Source organism: Macaca mulatta, chromosome 3 (genome assembly GCF_049350105.2).
Source record: "Macaca mulatta isolate MMU2019108-1 chromosome 3, T2T-MMU8v2.0, whole genome shotgun sequence".
NCBI lineage: Eukaryota > Metazoa > Chordata > Mammalia > Primates > Cercopithecidae > Macaca > Macaca mulatta.
This window is the reverse complement of record NC_133408.1, coordinates 5,824,465-5,845,284: the sequence shown is the minus strand read 5'-3', so window position 1 is coordinate 5,845,284 and position 20,820 is coordinate 5,824,465. Positions and strand designations below refer to the sequence as shown.

Sequence of the window (20,820 nt, the reverse complement as noted above, 5' to 3'; positions counted from 1 at the left end):
TGATCTTGAACTCTTGGGCTCAGGTGATTCTCCCACCTTGGCCTCCTGAAGTGCTGGGATTACAGGCAGGTGCCACTGTAGCCAGCCTGAATAATTATTCTTCATACCTATTCACATTCTTTAATCAGGTTTTTAGCCTTATTTGATTCTGTCACCATTAGTGGCATTTTTCCAGAAGAATGCATTATTTTCAGAGCTGTCTTACTTTAATCTTTCATAAAATTGCCTGGAAGCTTCTTTAAGGAGACATTTTTGTGGCTAATGAATTTGAATTTGCTGACCAGCTAAGTGGAATCTTATCCATAGACCCTGAGGTTGTCAGATGAGTGAGCATCTGTGGATGAGCTGACTGTTCAGTGCAAGACAGTTTCCACTTTTTCTAATGAAAAGGTCAATATTTCACCCAGATATTGTCACAGATCCTGTGTTCTGACTTCAATCCAAAGAATCTTTCTTTCAAAAATGTCTTTATAGGGCAAAATGAGTCAAATAGGCTTTTTTCATTCATGATTCTTTTAAATATTTTGTCAAACTTATGTGTTAAAAGTCATAGGCTTTTTCAATTTTACTCCATTCTGATACATAATATACATATATCCAATTAAAATATGAACTCTACAAAATTTGTTCCATGTGTTGAGACACTCCAGGAATAAATTTTAGAATTCCAAAGTCACTCTCCTACACGGGGTAGGCATCATGCATTTTATTCAGTTCCTCTCTTACTTTTGTGGTGACAAATTTAAATAGTCTTTCTGTTTGCAATCTTGTTTTTAATAATTGTAATAAATTGCTAAAAGTTTCAAAAGAAGTTTTTAGTTATTTATTTGTTGAGTAGTTTGATTACAGATTTCCCACTGATTTGGAACTAAATGCAAGGTAAGTCTAGAAGACCCAATTACGCACACACAAACACACACAAATCTATTGTAAGTCATTTAGATGGATTTATAAACTACTTTCTCTGAGGCTATGCAATTCTAAAATCTGACTAATGATGGAGCAAAAAGGAAGAAAGCATATATTGCCCTGATTAAGGACTTCTTGACACCTCTATTAGCATTGCTGTGGAAATGTTGCATTTTAGTAATGTAAAAAATTTGTAAGTTTTAATATCTGTAACTTTCTCTTCAATTAGAGGCATATTGCAGCTTAAGACTCAGGTATAAATGATTTGTTCACTAAAAACAGTTCCAACTTGATTTCTGCTCTATCCTTTTTTTTTTAGAGACTGAGTCTCGCTCTGTCGCCCAGGCTGGAGTGCAGTAGTGTGATCTCAGCTCACTGCAATCTCAGCCTCCCAAATTCAAGTAATTCTCGTGCCTCAGCCTGCTGAGTAGCTGGGACTACAGTCACGTGCCCCCACGCCTGGCTATTTTTGAATTTTTAGTTGAGACGGGGTTTGGCCATGGCTGCTCTCAAACTCCTGACCTCAGGTGATCTGCCCGTCTCGGCCTCCCAAAGTGCTGGGATTACAGGCATGAGTCACTGCGCCTGGCCTGTTCTATACTTTTAAAATTTGATAATAGCACATTTTTACATGATGCTGTGTAACACTAACATTTGTATCACCACAAGAATAACGATACCAGCAATATTGAATAGTTAACTGCAAGTTACATCTTGCATTTTTTTTTTTTTTTTTTGAGACGGAGTCTCGCTCTGCCACCCAGGCTGGAGTGCAGTGGCAGGATCTCAGCTCACTGCAAGCTCCGCCTCCCGGGTTTACGCCATTCTCCTGCCTCAGCCTCCCGAGTAGCTGGGACTACAGGCGCCCGCCACCTCGCCCGGCTAGTTTTTTGTATTTTTTTTCAGTAGAGACGGGGTTTCACCGTATTGGCCAGGATGGTCTCGATCTCCTGACCTCGTGATCCGCCCGTCTCGGCCTCCCAAAGTGCTGGGATTACAGGCTTGAGCCACCGCGCCCGGCCACATCTTGCATTTTTAAAGGCAGCAAATGATACATCTTCAACAGAATGAATGTTCAAAAGCTTTACTTTTATTTAATGATTTAATAAAAATGAAGTTATTCATATTAACTGAATGGGCTTTTCTGTTGGAAGCATCTGATAATACACACATTATATCCACATCACTTAACCATCTGTGAAATTCTGCTCATGGAGGTAACACAATAACAGCTATCATGTCATCGAGTAAATTCATAAGAAAACTTGAATTTGAGAAAGAAGGAAAGTAATGAGCACTGATATTTGATCTACATGAAAAGTCCCAGAGTGACACGGCTGCAGGAGTCAGTCACTGTCTCTGGCTGTCTGAAAAGAGTTACCAGCTTTTGAGGCTGATGCTGCTGGTTCTTCTGCTTTTCATGTGATTGGTGGTGTCACTGCATTTACTGCGAATGATAAACGTTCACAAACATTTTGCATAAGTAGACATCATAATCAACTTTCTGGAGAAACAGAAATCCAATAACTTAATTTTTTATTTTGTGTGCACTTTTATTTTTTAGCTCACCATGGCCCAAAGGGTTTATGAGAAATATAAAAATGTGTCACCAAATGATGAAATAAATAGTTATGCCGTAAAACATAGACAGAAACAATATTGAATGTAATAAGTTTCATATTTCAATATCTAATTTTCCTTGGGTTTTGAAGTTCACCTTACAAATCAACTGATTTTATTTGTCAAGTCAGACCATTTTAATACCATTTTCAAGGAGACTCAATTCAGTTAATGTTTGGCCAGGTGTGGTGGTTCACGCCTGTAATTCCAGCACTTTAAGAGCCCGAGGCAGGAAGATGACATGAGTCCAGGTGTTCAAGAAAAGCCTGGGCAACATAGTGAAATTCCATCTCTAAAAAAAAAAAAAAAACAAAATTAGCCAGGAGTGGTAGTACATCCTAGGATCCCAGCTTCTTGGAAGGCTGAGGTGGGAGGATTGCTTGAGCCCGGAGGTTAACGCAGCAGTGAGCCGTGATCACGCTACTACATTCCAGCCTGGACAACGGAGTGAGACTCTGTCTCAAAAAAATAAGACTAATGTTTGAACCAATGGATTTGAACTACTAAACGCCCTAATGGTATCAATCATATTTACAAACCTAATAAATGATTTTCCCTTAAACACGTTAACCTGCATTGCAAATTCATTATTGTCTTTTAAAATTATTACAGATGGTTCCAGGAAGCAATAACATCTCCAGTACTAAAGTCACTCCACTAAATCCAACAAGTAGAGTTTGAAGAGGTGGATATCCACGCCCTGGACTGTCCCAACATTGTGCAAAAACTCAGTAAAATGCTCTTTTACTTTTCCACCCAGAATCACAGGCTAAAAACAATTGCTCAATGACACAATTTAAACCCAAATCACAAGGCTAATTCCATGTGTTGTTCCTCTAATGTGCCAAATTCTCGCAATATTTCAAACACTTTAAATATCAAACATGCCTATACTGATATTTGTGGTTAGACTTACTCCATCATTCTGATGTTTAGTCCTAAGCCTTCGTCATGTAAAAAGACTCTTGCCAGCTAAGAAAAAAATGCTACCTTTCCAGGCAGATGGGGGTTCCCCTCCACTCCTGAAGCTGCTTAGTAACTGGGTACTTTTAACTTGGACACAGGTCTCTCTCTCCCTGATACACCCACAGGCGTGTTGAGCCCTTTTTAGTGTCAAAACGGCAACCGGTGACCAAGACCCCAGACCTTCTGTATTTTCCTCACGCCCCAGTTCCACCTGGATGGAGCCTGCCCTCCTACTCCTGAGACTAAGGTGTGGCACCACATGTGAAGGTACAGGGAACAGGCAGTGTCCACACAGTGACTTCAGGAGCAAGCGCCTGTCCTCTTTTCCCTTCCTGACTTCTTCCAGCTGGAGCTGGACCCATGGCTGGGACCACAGGACGGAGGCCACAAGCCCACCAGAGAGGGCCACAGCGCGGGTGGAGTTTGAGTGGCCTCCCTCTGGACCTCGTACATCCTGACAGCTTTGTCTGGCTGCACATTTACAACACTCAAGTTGCAAGACCAATGGGCTGGAAACCCAAAGCAAATGCATTCCAAGGGAGGGTGATGTCTCCATGGATGTGCGAAGCTGAAGATAAGGCGTAGCAGCAGGGTGGCAGGAAGAGCAGAGAAGTGTTCACGGCTCAAGACGGCCAGTGACCAGCTGGGCCCCGACGGAGGCAGAGGGAAGCGGAGTGCAGACCTATGTCTCGTGTCCGGAGGCAGCGGCCGCACCCAGGCGTCCCTGTCCCTCCTGGGTTTCCCAGCTATGAGTGGGAGCTCAACATAACTTCACAAGATGAAACCTGCGTTGAGGCATCAGAATGAGTCATGTATGGGATTTGCCATTATTATGTCATCTTTTATCTAATTCAGCCAAAATACTGACTTCTTTCCAAAAATGTCTTGGTTTTTTCAAAAGTCCCAAGTTAGGCCAGGTGTGGTGGCTTATGCCTGTAATCCCAACACTTTAGAAGGCCAAGGCAGGAGGATTCCTTGAGCCTAGAAGTTCAAGACCAGCCTGGGGAACAAAGTGAGACCCTGTCTCTACCAAAAAAAAAAAAAAAATAGCCAGGCATGGTGGCACCTGTCTGCAGTCCCAGCTTCTTGGAAGGCTGGGGTGGAAGGATTGCATTGAGCCCAGGAGGCTAAGGCTGCAGTGAACCATGATCACACCACTGCACTCCAACCTGGGCAACAGAGCAACGCTTTATCGAAAAAAAGAAAAAGAAAAAAAGAAAAAAGTCCCAAATTAAAGGACTGCATTTAGGAATTTGTTGAAGTAAGATGATTTCACAATAAAATAAAACATTGTAAACAATTGAAAACCACCAACAACTGGACACTGAGTGAATCAATAAGGGTAAACCTATAAAATAGAACATTTTGTAGACATTCAAACTGTTGCAGAAAAATGTATGAGAGAAAACGTCCATAATACATAAAAAAGACAACTTTATTATAGCATAATCCCAATTCTGTACATTTATTTAGTCTTTAAAAGCTAACTTTTAAGCAACAACAAAAACAGATTCAGCATTAAAAGATGAATCATAAAATTAAAAAAAAATTAAAAACAGTTTGAGTCCAGCTTCACCTGACTGATTTCTCATGGTTTCCACGGTGGCAGCCCCAGGCCAAGTCTGCCAGCCTAGGTAAGACTCCGGCAAGGCGGAAGGAGAGCTTTGCTTCAGTGTACTGGGTAGCGAGCTCACTTGGCACAAGCCTTTTTTTTTTTTTTTTTTTTTTTTTTTTTTTTTGAGATGAAGTTTTGCTCTTTTTGCCCAGGCTGGATTGCAATGGTGTGATCTCAGTTCACTGCAACCTCCGCCTCCTGGGTTCGAGCGACTCTCCTGCCTCAGCCACCTGAGTAGCTGGGATTACAGGTGCCCACCACCATGCCCGGCTAATTTTTTTGTGTTTTTAGTAGAGACGGGGTTTCACCATATTGGCCAGGCTAGTCTCGAACTCCTGTCCTCAAATGATCTGCTCACCTATGTCTCCCAAAGTGCTGGGATTACAAGCGTGAACCACCACACTCGGCCGGCGTAACCATTTTAAGGCTCCTGGTGATAGAACTTAAAAGACGCTTACTAATTCCATCATCCAGCACTTAGAGGATAAAAGATATTTGATGTGGAGTCCGAAAATCTGGGTCCCAGCCCCCATTCACTGTCCACTGACCCTGAGCAAGAGACAGCCTGCCCTGGACTCCAAGTTGATGGAATGAGCTAAGGCACTGTTCCTCCGCACTCACAGTGCTACTGGGAGGGTAAAACTGGACTCCAGGTTGATGCAATGGGCTAAGGCACTGTTCCTCCACACTCACAGGGCTACTGGGAGGGTAAAACTGGACTCCAGGTTGATGCAATGGGCTAAGGCACTGTTCCTCCACACTCACAGGGCTACTGGGAGGGTAAAACTGGACTCCAGGTTGATGCAATGGGCTAAGGCACTGTTCCTCCGCACTCACAGGGCTACTGGGAGGGTAAAACTGGACTCCAGGTTGATGCAATGGGCTAAGGCACTGTTCCTCCGCACTCACAGGGCTACTGGGAGGGTAAAACTGGACTCCAGGTTGATGCAATGGGCTAAGGCACTGTTCCTCCGCACTCACAGGGCTACTGGGAGGGTAAAACTGGACTCCAGGTTGATGCAATGGGCTAAGGCACTGTTCCTCCGCACTCACAGGGCTACTGGGAGGGTAAAACTGGACTCCAGGTTGATGCAATGGGCTAAGGCACTGTTCCTCCGCACTCACAGGGCTACTGGGAGGGTAAAACTGGACTCCAGGTTGATGCAATGGGCTAAGGCACTGTTCCTCCGCACTCACAGGGCTACTGGGAGGGTAAAACTGGACTCCAGGTTGATGCAATGGGCTAAGGCACTGTTCCTCCGCACTCACAGGGCTACTGGGAGGGTAAAACTGGACTCCAGGTTGATGCAATGGGCTAAGGCACTGTTCCTCCGCACTCACAGGGCTACTGGGAGGGTAAAACTGGACTCCAGGTTGATGCAATGGGCTAAGGCACTGTTCCTCCACACTCACAGGGCTACTGGGAGGGTAAAACTGGACTCCAGGTTGATGCAATGGGCTAAGGCACTGTTCCTCCGCACTCACAGGGCTACTGGGAGGGTAAAAGGCTCAAGGTGAGTGAAGTAGCACACAGGGGGCAAAGGGCATGTGAAAGTTCTTTGGGACCAGGTTTTCACACTGAGGGACATTTTGGACCTCTGTGATCTACTCTGTCTTCACCTGCTCTCTAAAACCTGGTTACCACATGGAGGCCAAGCAGGAATAGCTCGAGACTACATATAAGCTGCATTGACTGACTTAATCGTGCACCCAGCCTGGCTCCATCTTCACTTCCAGAGAGGCGGTGTCTGCTGGCTCTGTTCCACGCATCTGCGCCTCCTCCAAGGGCCAGAAGGGCACACAGGGAGCCTGGGAGAGAGGTTGTTTGTAGGGCAGCACCTTTCTTTGGTTTGGTTGTTTAGTTAAACAACACACATCACCATGGTGCAGACAAAACACAAACACGCTCTTCCTCTATTCTCGTCCATTCCCAAGGCCTACAGCCTCCCACAAGCAGCCACTGAGGCACGCACCTCCAGGCTCTCGAACTCAGAAGGGCCTGTGCGTCCGTTAAAGCTCTGCTGTGGGCGTCTTGAAACCCTTAATACTTTCCGAACGAGGAGCTCCGTGTTTTCATTTTGCAGTGGGCTCTGCAGAGTCTGTCCCGTCTGCCTGCTCCTTCGGCCAAGGTTCCTGCACGTTACAGACCTTGTCTGGGGCTCTGCAGGGCTGAGGCTCATCATCAGAAGAGAACTTCGGAGCAGCAGAAGGAGATAGTAGAGGAACAGCCAAGCAGGTGGAGGATTAGGTCTGGGACACGGTGAGGGTGTCCCCTCTTCATCCCCAGGTCCTTCCTTCCAAATTGCAGGAAGGGACGGGTTGCACACACTTGCTGCATATACTGCCTTGCAAAAGGCCGAGGAGAAACTGCTCCATGGTGTTCTGAACCCCACGCCTCCCCCGCCCCCTGCCCCAGGTGGATGGCCAGCTACATTTCTGAAACGCAACCAGGGGTGAAAAGAGATTGTTCCATGTTTGTCCTCAAATACTTTACAACAACGTCGCATTAATTTTTTCCCCTCCCTGAGTTCTCTCTGGTTTGCAGCCAGGGAAAGGAGGCAGAGGGTGCGCGAGCAGCCCAGGGATCCAGCGAAGCATCGCCGTGTCCGGGAGGCCCAGCCAGCTTGGGGTTCTGGGAAAGAGTATGGACATGCCCTCCCCAAGGGCACCATCCCTTCCTCCGCCAGGGAGAACTTCCTCCTGGCTGCTGCTGCTGCTGGAAATGGCTTATTTCTTCAACACAATAATTAAAAATCACCCTTGGTAGTTCAAATTTAGAAACAGAAACTGGTATATATCTTATTAATTTCTAAAAAAGTATAAAACCAAAGGGAAACGGAATTTTTCCAACACTTTCTCCTTATTTCCTAACAAGCCCAAATGCAAAACACAAATTTATGAATGGCAAAGCCTTCAAATCAAACCTGGTGATCTTTGACCTAGGGCACTGCCCACAATTTGCAGATGAAACAAGAGAGGACAGATCAGAGAGGTGGAGTAACTTACCAAAGATTACACAGCCAGGGTAAGAATCCAGTTCTTCTAGATCTTGGGCCAGGAGAAAAGGAGATGGAGCCTGACTCAAGCTAGAGTCATTGAGGTCAGAGAACCAAGGGTCACACCAGACATCACAAGCATCCAACTAGTGGCCAGAGAGACTCACTGGGGGTGATACCCAGGCCTGTCTCCCAGCCAGTGAGGGAGTCAGGGCCTCCCAACAGAGCTAAGCAGTGCCAAGGGACCAGGTTGAGGACAAAAGGTATATTTGATGTGAGGCATTAGCACCTACTAGCACCTTAGTGCAAGGATCACAGGTTCAGAGGGACTGTGCAACTTCATGGCAGTAAATTTCTTATCCAGCTTTCTTTTCTGTTGTTGGGGAAGAAAAACCTTTCCTTCTACCCTTATAGGTTTAGCAAATGAGCACCTGTGAATTAAACTGACAGAAGACAGATTAGCAAGAAAAAAGGCAGAGTACAGCCAGGCACGGTGGTTCATACCTGTAATCCCAGCACTTTGGGAGGCTGAGGTGGGCGGATCACGAGGTCAGGAAATCGAGACCATCCTGGCCAACATGGTGAAAACCCATCTCCACTAAATACAAAATACAAAAAAATAGCTGGGTGTGGTGGCGCTCACCTGTTGCCCCAGCTACTTGGGAGGCTGAGACAGGGGAATCGCTTGAACCTGGAAGGCGGAGGTTGCAGTGAGCCAAGATCATGCCACTGCACTCCAGCCTGGCGACAGAGCAAGATTCCATCTCAAAAAAAAAAAAATGGAGAGAAAAGGCAGAGTTGATTTACATGTCCAGCACACACACAGGCAGAGTGCTCAGTGGTGGGGAACTCAAAGGGCCCGTGCTTGCAGTGTGAACAAAATACCTTAGGCTGGGTAATTCCCAAGCAACAGAAATGTATTTCTCACAGTTCTGGAGGTTGAAGAATCCAAGATCAAGGTGATGTAGGGCAGAGAAGCCCCAAAGTGGAGCTTAGCCTGTGAAGGCACTTGGTTTTGCCCAGGAAAGAATTTAAGGGCAAGCCAGAGGTAGAAGGAAACAGCTTCATTGAAGTGGTGGTGTTACAGCTCCAGGACTGCTCTTGCAGAGTGGAGCTACCCCACAGGCAGTGAGTAGCACCTCAGGGCAGTTCTGTAGTCATATTGACACCCACTTTTCATTGCATGCAGATTTAGGGTGGGTTATGCAGAAATTTCTAGGGAATTTTGGGTCGTTGGGTCATTGCCATGGAAAGGGGCGGTAACTCCCAGGCATTGCCATGGCGATGGTCAACTGACATGGCACGCTGGTGGGCTGCCTGATGGAAAGCTGCTTCCACCCCAGCCCTGTTTTAGCTAGTCCTCAATTTGGTCTGATGTCCAAGCCCCGCCTCCAGAGTCAAGCCCCGCCTCCTACCTCCCTGGTGCTGGCAGGTCCCGTGTGTGGTGAGGGCAGGCTCTCTGCTTTCAAGATGGCACTTTCTCCCTGCATCCTCATGCAGTGGAAGGGATAAGGCAGCCTCTTCCACCTTTTTTTTAAGGGCACCAATCCCATGGATGAGGGTGGGGCCCTCAGGATTTAATGTCCCCCGAAGCCCCACCTCTTAATCCACCACATTAGAGATTAGATTTCAACACAGGGATTTTGGAGAGACAAACATTCAGACCATAGCATGTGCCTAAATTCTAGAGGAAAGGGAGTAGGAGACAGGTTTCTATGGAAGAACAAGGTTGCTTTGGGAAAGACGTGGGCTTTTAGCAGGGCAAACAGGAGATGAGAAAGTGAAGGATAGAGTTTGTTTATGCAGATGTGAGTGTTCATCATGGTCATGAAACTCCCCTGGAGAAGGAATTTATAGCAGGTTTACTCTTGATCTCTCTCCTAGGAGGAGAAGCCACCTCCAAGAGGGAATTATGGCACTTCTCACCTCTCAGAAGTTTCTTTTAGTAAGAGAAGTTATAAGAAGGTTTCTTTCTGCATCTATTAAATCTTTCTTATATGACTTCAGCTTAAAAGAATATTTATGCCGACTCTGGGGTTCCTAGGGGGTCCCCACCCTGTATCCCTGGATCCAAAGCCCTGAAAACCCCCTTCAGGCATGGTCTTCTGGGTCCTGCCCCAGGTGTCAGCCAGGCAGTGCTGCGATTTGACCAGACACCCAGAGGTCGGGCCAGGAAGGGGAGGGGAGGCAGGTGCTGAGGAGGCCAAGATTTGTCCCATAAGACACGACCATACCAGGCCCCTTTCTACCCTTAAGCAGAAGAGAAGGTGAGGGTGAACGGGGGAATCTGTCTCTGAACAAGGGGCAGAGGACCACTTTTGCAAGCCCAGAGAACTAGGTGGAATCTGGGTTTAAAGACATCAGATGCACCTGCCCAAATATTTCCCTCCCAAGGCTCAGGGTCCCCTTCCCATGTCTCAGACCCTTGACTTCAGCCCCGAGATGGCCCATTTTCCTCTTTGAAGCTGTAGCCACCCACTTCTAGCCTTTACAACCACCATTCCTGTGACCTTCCAGCCACTGTGCCTCCCTCCACTGCCACCCGCCCACTCACTGTGCTGAGGGGGAGCTCCCTGAACACTGGGGCTGAGAATCTTCTCATCCCAGGTTCTGGGACCCTCAGGGCCGCCCAGCTGGCAGGGATCCCACCTGGACAGGGTCTCATCTGCAGAGTCTGCCTCCTGGGACCCCTTCCCTAGACCCAGAGCCTGAGAGAGGGATTCTCGTGGCCACTCCATTGAGTGGAGTCCCAGGACTCTTTAAGAGGTGGGTGCGGGCTGAGACCAGCGGAAGGAGCCATACTCACCCATGGTGCTGGGAAGGGCAGAGGGAACAGCACGGTGCAGCTGGGCAGGAATCCCCAATGTCACTGTCAGGTGTGAGCCCTGAGGTGCCCAATGTCACACTGCTGGGAACTGAGCCTCCGCAGGCCCTTCTCTAAACCTGCGTCCTTCTCTGTTGCACTGGAGATCCGGGAGATGATCGTGATAGGTATTATTACCTGGTAGAGACAGGGGTCTCACTAGGTTGCCCAGGCTGGTCTCAAACTCCTGGGCTCAAGTGATCCTCCTGACTCGACCTCCCAAAGTGTTGAGACTGTAGGCATGAGCCACGGTGCTCTGCCTCCAGGAAATAATTTATATATAAATCTCTCATGGGCAACTGTGTAGCACCTGACGTGTTGGTGCTCACCTCAAATTCTCAACATCCTTATCATGTGGAGACACTGAAGTCACTGAAACATCCCCTGGGGGTTGTTGCCAGGGACTCGGGGGAGGGAGGAAAGGGGGGTTATTTTCCATGGACAAAACTGAAAAGTTTCAGTTTTGCAAGATGAAAAAGCTCTGGAGGTTGTTTGCACAACAATGTGAATATACTTAGCACTACTGAATTGTACACCTATGCTCACCTAACATAGTACATTTTATTTATGTATATTTACCACAACTTTTTTTTTTTTTGAGATAGAGTCTCGCTCTGTTACCCAGGCTGGAGTGCAGTGGCGCGATCTTGGCTCACTGCAACCTCCACCTCCTGGGTTCAAGTGATTCTCCTGCCTCACCCTCCCAAGTAGCTGGGACTACAGACGCACACCACCACGCCAGGCTAATTTTTGTATTTTTAGTAGAGACGGGGTTTCACCATGTTGGCCAGGCTAGCCTCAAACTCCTGACCTCAAGTGATCCACCCACCCAGGCCTCCACAATTTTTTCTTAAAGTTTCTTGGAGAAGTGGGCTGGGGCGTCCTGATCCCATCTCAGTACCATATTCCATTCCAGCCACATCATAAGGATGGATCATCTGATGAGGATCCCATCGGATCCTCCTGATCTCAGTGCCATACTCCATTCCAGCCACATCAGCCTAACCCATAAAACAAGGGAGGAGACGGCAGCTCAGATAAGCCGACAAGCCTGGGCTTTTGTACCATCCCCACAAGGAGGAATGCCATCGTCCCTTAGGATGCAGAGTTTCTGGGTTCCTACAAAAGCCTCCTGTCCCCAGAGGGCTCTCTTGGCCTCCCGCCCTTGTGGAGGGTCCCTGGCATCACCCCAGGACCTCTGTCAAGAGCCGGGGCTCCCAGGCTCACGGTGATCCTGTGGTCCCGTGCAGGTGTGGCTGGTACACACTCTGCTGAGTGATGCAGCTGGCATTCAGTGTTTGTAGCAATGGGGTCGGGCTTGCATGGTCCCTGACCTCACCTGTGGACTTACAAAGTCTCTGGTCCCACACGGCATCGAGATCTGCTTCCTAACTGAGGCAGCTTCAATTTAGCTTCCAAGTTCAATGGCCCTGCCGTAGGACAGGGGCTCACCTACAACAGTCGGGGGAGCAATCCGCAGCAGGATAGAAAGAGGAGGAAAAACTAGAAGCTGAGAACGAATGGACCCCAATGCAGCAAAATGCTACTGGTGATTGCATTAACATAGATAATAGCCTGTAGTCGTTCATTCAGTCTTTTCTTCTTTCTCTCATTCCACAAATATTTCTGGGGCTCCTCCCTATGCCTGGCGCTGCGTTACGCACAGCAGACACAGAGGTCAATAAATCTGTGATGTCTGTTTCCCTGAAGCTGGCATCCTCCAGGTGGAGACGGATAATGCACCAAAATGATGGCAGGTGCTGTGCTGTCAAGGGAGTCGACATGGTGAGGACGTCAGGTGCAGCTGCTGAGGAGGGGGCATGGCAGCCCATCTTTGGGTCTGGCGGTCAGGAAGTCCTCTCAGAAGAGGTGATGTTGGATCTGAGATCCAGAGGGTGACAGTGATCTTTGGAGGGGCCGCCCATCTAGGGAAAGAGCAGAGACAGTGATCATATCATCTAGTATTTCAGCCCCTGTTCATCTAGCTCGGCTGACAAATGCCCTTGTGATATGGTTTGGCTGTGGCCCCACCCAAATCTCATCTTGAATTGTAGCTCCCATAATTCCCACACGCTGTGGGAGAGAACTGGTTGGAGATAATTGAATCATGGGGTTTTACCCCATACTGTTCTTGTGGTAGGGAATAAGTCTCATGAGATATGATGGTTTTATAAAAGGAAGGCCCTTTCATTTGGCTCTCCTTCTCTCTCTGTTCCCTGCTGCCATGTAAGACCTGCCTTCACCTTCCGCCATGACTGTGAGGCCTCCCCAGCCACATGGAACTGTGAGTCCATTAAGCCTCTTTTTCTCTATAAAATTACCCAGTCTCAGATGTGTCTTTATCAGCAGCGTGAGAACAGACTAATACACCTTGCCAGTGTTTAACCTTAGAGGTGTATTCCTCTGCACCAGTAACGGAGCCATTGATATTTAGAGGATCAAAGATGCAACTGTAGGCCAGGAACAGTGGCTCATATCTGTAATCCCAGCCCTTTGGGAGGCCAAGATGGGCGGATCACTTGAGGCCAGGAATTCAAGACCAGCCTGGCCAACATGGTGAAACCCTGTCTCTACTAAAAATACAAAAATCAGCCCGGAGTGGTGACTGGCACCTGTAATCCCAGGTACTCAGAAGGATGAGGCAAGAGAATCGCTTGAACCTGGGAGGCAGAGGTTGCAGTGAGCCGAGATCGTGCCACTACACTCCAGCCTAGGTGACGGGGTGAGACTCTGTCTCAAAAAAAAAAAAAAAAAAAGATGCAATTGTAATGAGTTCGGTGTATTATATGAGCCCCCAAACACTCATGTTTGCCAGGTGTGTGTGTCACCATGAGATGGGGCACAGGGGCTGCCCTGGCAGGAGGGTCACCTGGAGAAGGCGTAAGCCCTGTGGGGGACCCAGTGTTCATCCACACTGGGGCTAGGCATGAGAGGGTCCTCCAGCAGAGGCTGCACACTGAGGAGGAAAACCTACAGGGTTGACTTGAAGCTGGGACACCTAAGGAGAAGCCCCAGTGTTCACACTGTAAAACCAGCCGAGACACTGGCAGGCATACTGGCCGGGTGTTTGGGCACAGCACATTCCCGGCCATCATGTGAGGGCGCGTTCTTCCACCTTAAGGTCCCCTGCAGGGGTGGCAAAGCCATGTGCCTTGAGCTCTGCTCAGAGGAAAGAACATGACAAAGCTAAGGGGACCTCACAGAGGCTGTGTCAAAAGAGGTTCACTTCCCTTCTGCCAGACACGGGCAGGGGTCGGGAGCGTGTGCTGCTCTGACTAACTGCTTGTCTGCAGCTGACACCCAAGTCCTCTTGTTTGTTTCAACGTCTTCACACAGAGATTGACTTTTTTAAATCAAAGGGACCAACATATCTTCTCCGAAATCTGCAGGGCCAAGGTGGGTATAATTGCTTATGGGGGAACCTGAGAGTGCCCCTCAGCAGTTCTGACTCTAAAAATTGTTGCACTCTGCGGCGTGTTACCCCCACAGAGGGAGGCGGTTCTTGTTTATCCAGCAAGCGTGTGACTAGGTACTTAAATCGTGACGGCCACCTCTCCAGCAGCTTGACAGTCCCCCACTGGCAAACTCGAATTTTCTGGAGGTCAAGTAAGTCTATAAAATATCGCAGAACCCGCACGTTCTAAATCAGAGGAGGTGACAAGAGGCCGAAAGGGTTTCTGGCTCTTTAACTCCCTTCCAGCAAAAGGGTCTTGTGATCCCTCCACTAAGTTCAAGATATGAAGATACCTCCTCAGAAGGAAGGCCCTGGGTCCGGTCGTGGAGGCCCAGTGTGCAGAAGCTGCCTAATGAGCCACTCAGACGGGAGATTTCCAACGCCAGGTTCAGCTTGGGCTCAGATGACCCATGTCTAACCCGACCGGGCGCTGTCAGCCCCTCCCAGCCCAATCGGCTCCTTCTCCTTCCTGGACCCACCCCTGAGCCCCACTGATTGTTTTTGGCACGGGACAGCCAAATGGCTCTGCCAAGGGGCAGATCCTGAACGTTTTCAGCTCTGTGGGCCACGCTGTGCTGTCACACGCCTCTGCTGTTGTCGTGGGAAAGCAGTCCTGAACAATGTGTCAATGAACCGTGGGGCTGGCTTTCCACCCAATGTTATGTTCAGAAAGGGGCAGCGCCCGGACCGAGGCTTACAGGATTAAACTGACTCATCTGGGGCCCGCATGGAATGTGAGAGGGAACTTGCCTCACCCACGGGCCCCCATCTCCCCATGAGTGGACACGCTGGGACCAGAGAGGCGGCTTCACACTGTGGCTTCCAGGAGCCCCCGCAGGCTCCGACAGGGCTGGGAGAGCCCAGCAGATCATGTGGGGCCCCCTTCGGTCTGTCAGCGTCTTCGCAGCTTCCTCTAAAGAAGGCAGAGCTGTTCTGCTAAACGCAGGCAAACAGTGCAAAAGCTGCCGGCCTTGAGGCTCTTTCGGTTCCCAGATGGCCTCTGTGACTGCACCGAAGCAGTGGCCGCTAGGACGGGGTCCTCAGACCGCCTTTGTGATTTTGCACATAAGCAGTGGCTGCTTGGATGGGGCGCTGTCGCTGGGCTGACCAATGTCGCTGGTGGGAGCCCCTGCCCCAAGTTGCCCCTGTCTTCTGAGTGACAGCCCCTAGGGTCCTTGTCAGCCTTCTGGGGAGGCTCCCTCCCTGCTCTTCCTTAGTTCCGGAGCACAGGGAGCCGCCAGGTCGCAGGGCCCCTTCCAGGCTGGTATGTGGGCAGTCTGGCAGCACCTGCTTCAGGTCCCTGTTGGAACTTGGCACGCAGTGGGTGGGTGGCGGGGAGAGGTTTACAGGTTTCCAAGGGGTCCTGGGTGTCCCGGCAGCAGGCCTGCCACACCCATGAGTGGACCCCAGCTCCCTCTGGGGTCTGGGGGCCTGTGTCCTCACAGCACAGTGCCTCTGACAGTCAAGGAAGGGGACTCGTGAGTCGGGTCGTGTGTTTACAAACAGCACTGGCATCTTGTGGAGCAGTTGCGAGCCTGGCTCACTCCCCGGGGCAGGAGGGCTGATTGTGAGGCTCAGTGGTCCCGGTGGTTGGCCTGGGCCTTGCTGGCTGCTGGTCACAGCTCCAGCTGGAGTAGCTCAACCTCTGCAGAAGGTGGGGGAAGGGTGGCACTGGGGTCCTCTGTGTCCACTGGGCAGGGCTGCCCAGGAGGCCTTGAGTGGCAGCCGGTCATCACTGCCCTTCCATCCAGGGCACTAAGCTGCCTGGAGACTGAGCACCACCTGAGGCTGGCACGAGGGCCAGCCTCACACACGGCACTCCTCACACACATGGCATCCCTCACACACACGGCACTCCTCACACACGGCACTCCTCACACACGGCACTCCTCACACACACGGCACTCCTCACACACGGCACTCCTCACACACACGGCATCCCTCACACACGGCACTCCTCACACACACGGCACTCCTCACACACACGGCATCCCTCACACACGGCACTCCTCACACACGGCACTCCACCTCGCACACGGCACTCCTCACACACACGGCACTCCTCACACACGGCACTCCTCACACACACGGCACTCCTCACACACGGCACTCCTCACACACACGGCACTCCTCACACACGGCACTCCTCACACACACGGCATCCCTCACACACGGCACTCCTCACACACGGCATCCCTCACACACACGGCACTCCTCACACACGGCACTCCTCACACACGGCATCCCTCACACACACGGCACTCCTCACACACGGCACTCCTCACACACGGCACTCCTCACACACGGCACTCCTCACACAGACGGCACTCCTCACACACACGGCACTCCTCACACACGGCACTCCTCACACACACGGCACTCCTCACACACACGGCACTCCTCACACACGGCACTCCTCACACACACGGCACTCCTCACACACATGGCACTCCTCACACACGGCACTCCTCACACACACGGCACTCCTCACTCACGGCACTCCTCACACACACGGCACTCCTCACACACGGCACTCCTCACACACACGGCACTCCTCACACACACGGCACTCCTCACACACGGCACTCCTCACACACACGGCATCCCTCACACACGGCACTCCTCACACACACGGCACTCCTCACACACGGCACTCCTCACACACATGGCATCCCTCACACACACGGCACTCCTCACACACGGCACTCCTCACACACACGGCACTCCTCACACACACGGCACTCCTCATACACGGCACCCCTCACACACACGGCACCCCTCACTCACACGGCACCCCTCACACACACGGCACTCCTCACACACGGCACTCCTCACACACACGGCACTCCTCACACACACGGCACTCCTCACACACGGCACTCCTCACACACACGGCACTCCTCACACACACGGCACTCCTCACACACGGCACTCCTCACACACACGGCACTCCTCACACACACACGGCACTCCTCACACACATGGCACTCCTCACACACGGCACTGCTCACACACACGGCATCCCTCACACACGGCACTCCTCACACACACGGCACTCCTCACACACGGCACTCCTCACACACGGCACTCCTCACACACACGGCACTCCTCACACACACGGCACTCCTCACACACGGCACTCCTCACACACACGGCACTCCTCACACACACGGCACTCCTCACACACGGCACTCCTCACACACATGGCATCCCTCACACACGGCACTCCTCACACACACGGCACTCCTCACACACGGCACTCCTCACACACGGCACTCCTCACACACACGGCACTCCTCACACACACGGCACTCCTCACACACGGCACTCCTCACACACATGGCATCCCTCACACACGGCACTCCTCACACACACGGCACTCCTCACACACACGGCACTCCTCACACACATGGCATCCCTCACACACGGCACTCCTCACACACACGGCACTCCTCACACACGGCACTTCTCACACACACGGCACTCCTCACACACACGGCACTCCTCACACACACGGCATCCCTCACACACGGCACTCCTCACACACACGGCACTCCTCACACACGGCACTTCTCACACACACGGCACTCCTCACACACACGGCACTGCTCACACACACGGCACTCCTCACACACACACGGCACTGCTCACACACACGGCACTCCTCACACACACGGCACTCCTCACACACACGGCACTCCTCACACACACGGCACTCCTCACACACATGGCATCCCTCACACACGGCACTCCTCACACACACGGCACTCCTCACACACGGCACTCCTCACACACGGCACTGCTCACACACACACGGCACTCCTCACACACGGCACTGCTCACACACACGGCACTCCTCACACACACACGGCACTCCTCACACACGGCACTGCTCACACACACGGCACTCCTCACACACACACGGCACTCCTCACACAGACGGCACTCCTCATACACGGCACTCCTCACACACGGCACTCCTCACACACACGGCACTCCTCACACACACGGCACCCCTCACTCACATGGCAGTCCCGACCCCACCAGAAAGGCGTCGAGACTCCATCTTACCCTCGGGGAAACTGACACTCAGTGAGGCAGGGCCAGGCTGCCCTGCAGCTGAGGGCTGGAGATCTGCACACCCCAAGGCTTTGCTTTCCTCCTCACCCTCCATGGCCTCCACTTGGGGCACCCATGGACCACCTTGCTCCCGAGCCAACCTGACGAGGGGAAGCAGCAATGGAGACAAGAGAAAAGACTGGCAACAGGAAGCCTTCCCCAAAGGATCCGGCGGAGCCTCTCTGGGAGAAGCACCCCTCCTTTCCGGGGCTGCATCTGAAGGGGAGGTGCACTCCTAGCTGCCCCCTCCACCATCCCCTATGGGCCACAGGGAGGCGGGGCTCCTGCCTGGGCTGGTTCTCCCAAGGGAAAGCATCCGATAAGGTCATAATAGCACCTTCTCCAGCCTCTCCTGGGGAGCTCTAAGGATAACCTCACCTCTGCCACTACCTGTGAGCCAAGGAAACACGGGCACAGCCTCTCATTCTAGAAGAGGGAAGAGGCAGAGAGGGGAAGCACATGGGTTAACGGCAGGACCCAGGCCTTCGAGACCTCCCCAGGCACAGCTGACCCCATCCTGGTTTTGACGGCGGATTGACAAGCATTCATTCAACATGCTTTGCTTGGGTACAGACATCAGATTCATCAGATGGGATTGGGGGTGGATTTGGAGTGGGACCACCTCACGGAGAGCCTTGGTTTCCAGAGCACTTGGATGCTTTTCTGTAAAGAGGGGCACTCCGTGAACATGTGTGGCCAGAGCTGGGCCTGGGCAAAGGCATGAGTTTTAGCTCTGGGGGTGCAGGACAGCCAGCTGGAGGGGAGGGGGCAACCCCCACCAGAAGCAGCCTGGCGTGCGGGAGAAGACGCGCTGTTATAAAGTAGGGCTTCCTGAATGTTTTTGTACCACGGATGCTGCTCAGAGTGTTTTAAAACAGCATGTAGGATTCCAAAGGGAACCAATGATGTCAAAACACACTTGCCAGACTTCAAAAAACAAAGTTAGATATAATAGTATCTGAGCTTTCTATGAGTACATTTCATTGCAAGACTGGGCATGGGATCTAATGACCATCGCACTTTTACCACCATCATGAGTGAAAACATCGTTTCTAGACAGCAGCAACACCTGAGATGCGATATGAATGTTTCTGTGACTTCAGCTGGGACCAAGGTCATTTGCTAACCAGGAACACCATTGCAAGTTATTTACTTTCAAAATAGAAGGAAATTCTAAACTTCACTTAGAGGTTGGTAAAAATAAGATGCAATTTTTTTCTCCTGATTTTTTTCTCAAGGGAAGATGCTCTGTAGAGAACTTGGAGAAGGTCAGGGGCATGAGAAGTCCTGAGATCAGCCAGAACCTGATGCCTGAGTGTTGGGGCACAGCGGGGAGCCACAAGGGCGGGACCCACAGCATTGGCATGGAAGCGAGGAGGCTCCTGAGACCAGTTAGTGCTCCCCGGACTGTCCCAGTGAGGAATCCAGGACTCAGGTGACCAAATGACCAGTGGGGGTCAGAATTAGGACTTGGACTGGCCCTGGCTCACAGCACCATACTTACCCCAAGAGAGACCCTGGGGGCAGACCCCTGGGCGAACGTTCCCAGGACAGCCAGATATGGATCAGCCAGCAGGTGCTTCCAAAAGAAATTAACATTCCGAGTCAAGGCATCCCCAGCCAACACCACCCCAAGGCGCTAAGGATGCCCAGAGCCACTCCCTCTTGGGGGCGCTGTCATCTGGCTTCAGAAAACCACATTCTCCAGGGGGTGCCGGAGTGTCCTCAAGACTTCTGGGCTCTGGTACTCATCATCTGGACTCCTTTTCAAAGGAAAATGCCCCGGGCAAGGTGGGGCTGGCCTCTGCCCCTCACCCTGTGGCCAACTGGGCGGCCCCACCCAGCCTGGCTCTAAGACCTGTGCCCTCACCCCTGGAGCCTCTGTCCTGTTTCACAGAATCCTCACATCCATCCACCCAACTCTGCCCATGCTGCCTATGGCACCCCATGCCCCCAACAGAGCACCCCTTGCCCTACACCCACACAGGTAGAATGTGGGGTCTTCAGGGTGTTGGAGGAAGGGAGGGGAGGTGCAGAGGTGGGGGATCTGAACTCCCATGCAAATTGTCCCTATCCCCCACCTCCCCCAACCTTTTACCCTTCTGTGGCCCCCAGACTACAGGCTGCAGGATCCTCCACCCCAGCCCCCACCCCCACTAGCTTGCCTGAGCCGGGCGGCCCTGTGGTCTGAGCATTAGAGCGACCTACCTGTCTCATCTTGCCGGGAAACTGGGGATAATAATGCTTACCTCACAAGGAAGGTGTGGGGATTAATGAC

General features: G+C 51.2%; 1 long non-coding RNA gene across 1 annotated transcript; it reads right to left on the bottom strand.

Annotated features, from left to right (window-relative positions):
• Positions 1-2,020: 2,020 nt before the first annotated feature.
• On the bottom strand, positions 2,021-20,634 carry LOC144340123 (uncharacterized). Its single transcript, XR_013415840.1, has 4 exons — positions 20,047-20,634; positions 12,309-12,894; positions 10,913-11,107; positions 2,021-2,821 (listed from the first exon to the last, which is right to left on the bottom strand). It is a non-coding gene; the product is annotated as an uncharacterized LOC144340123 (long non-coding RNA).
• Between the last annotated feature and the right edge of the window lie 186 nt (positions 20,635-20,820).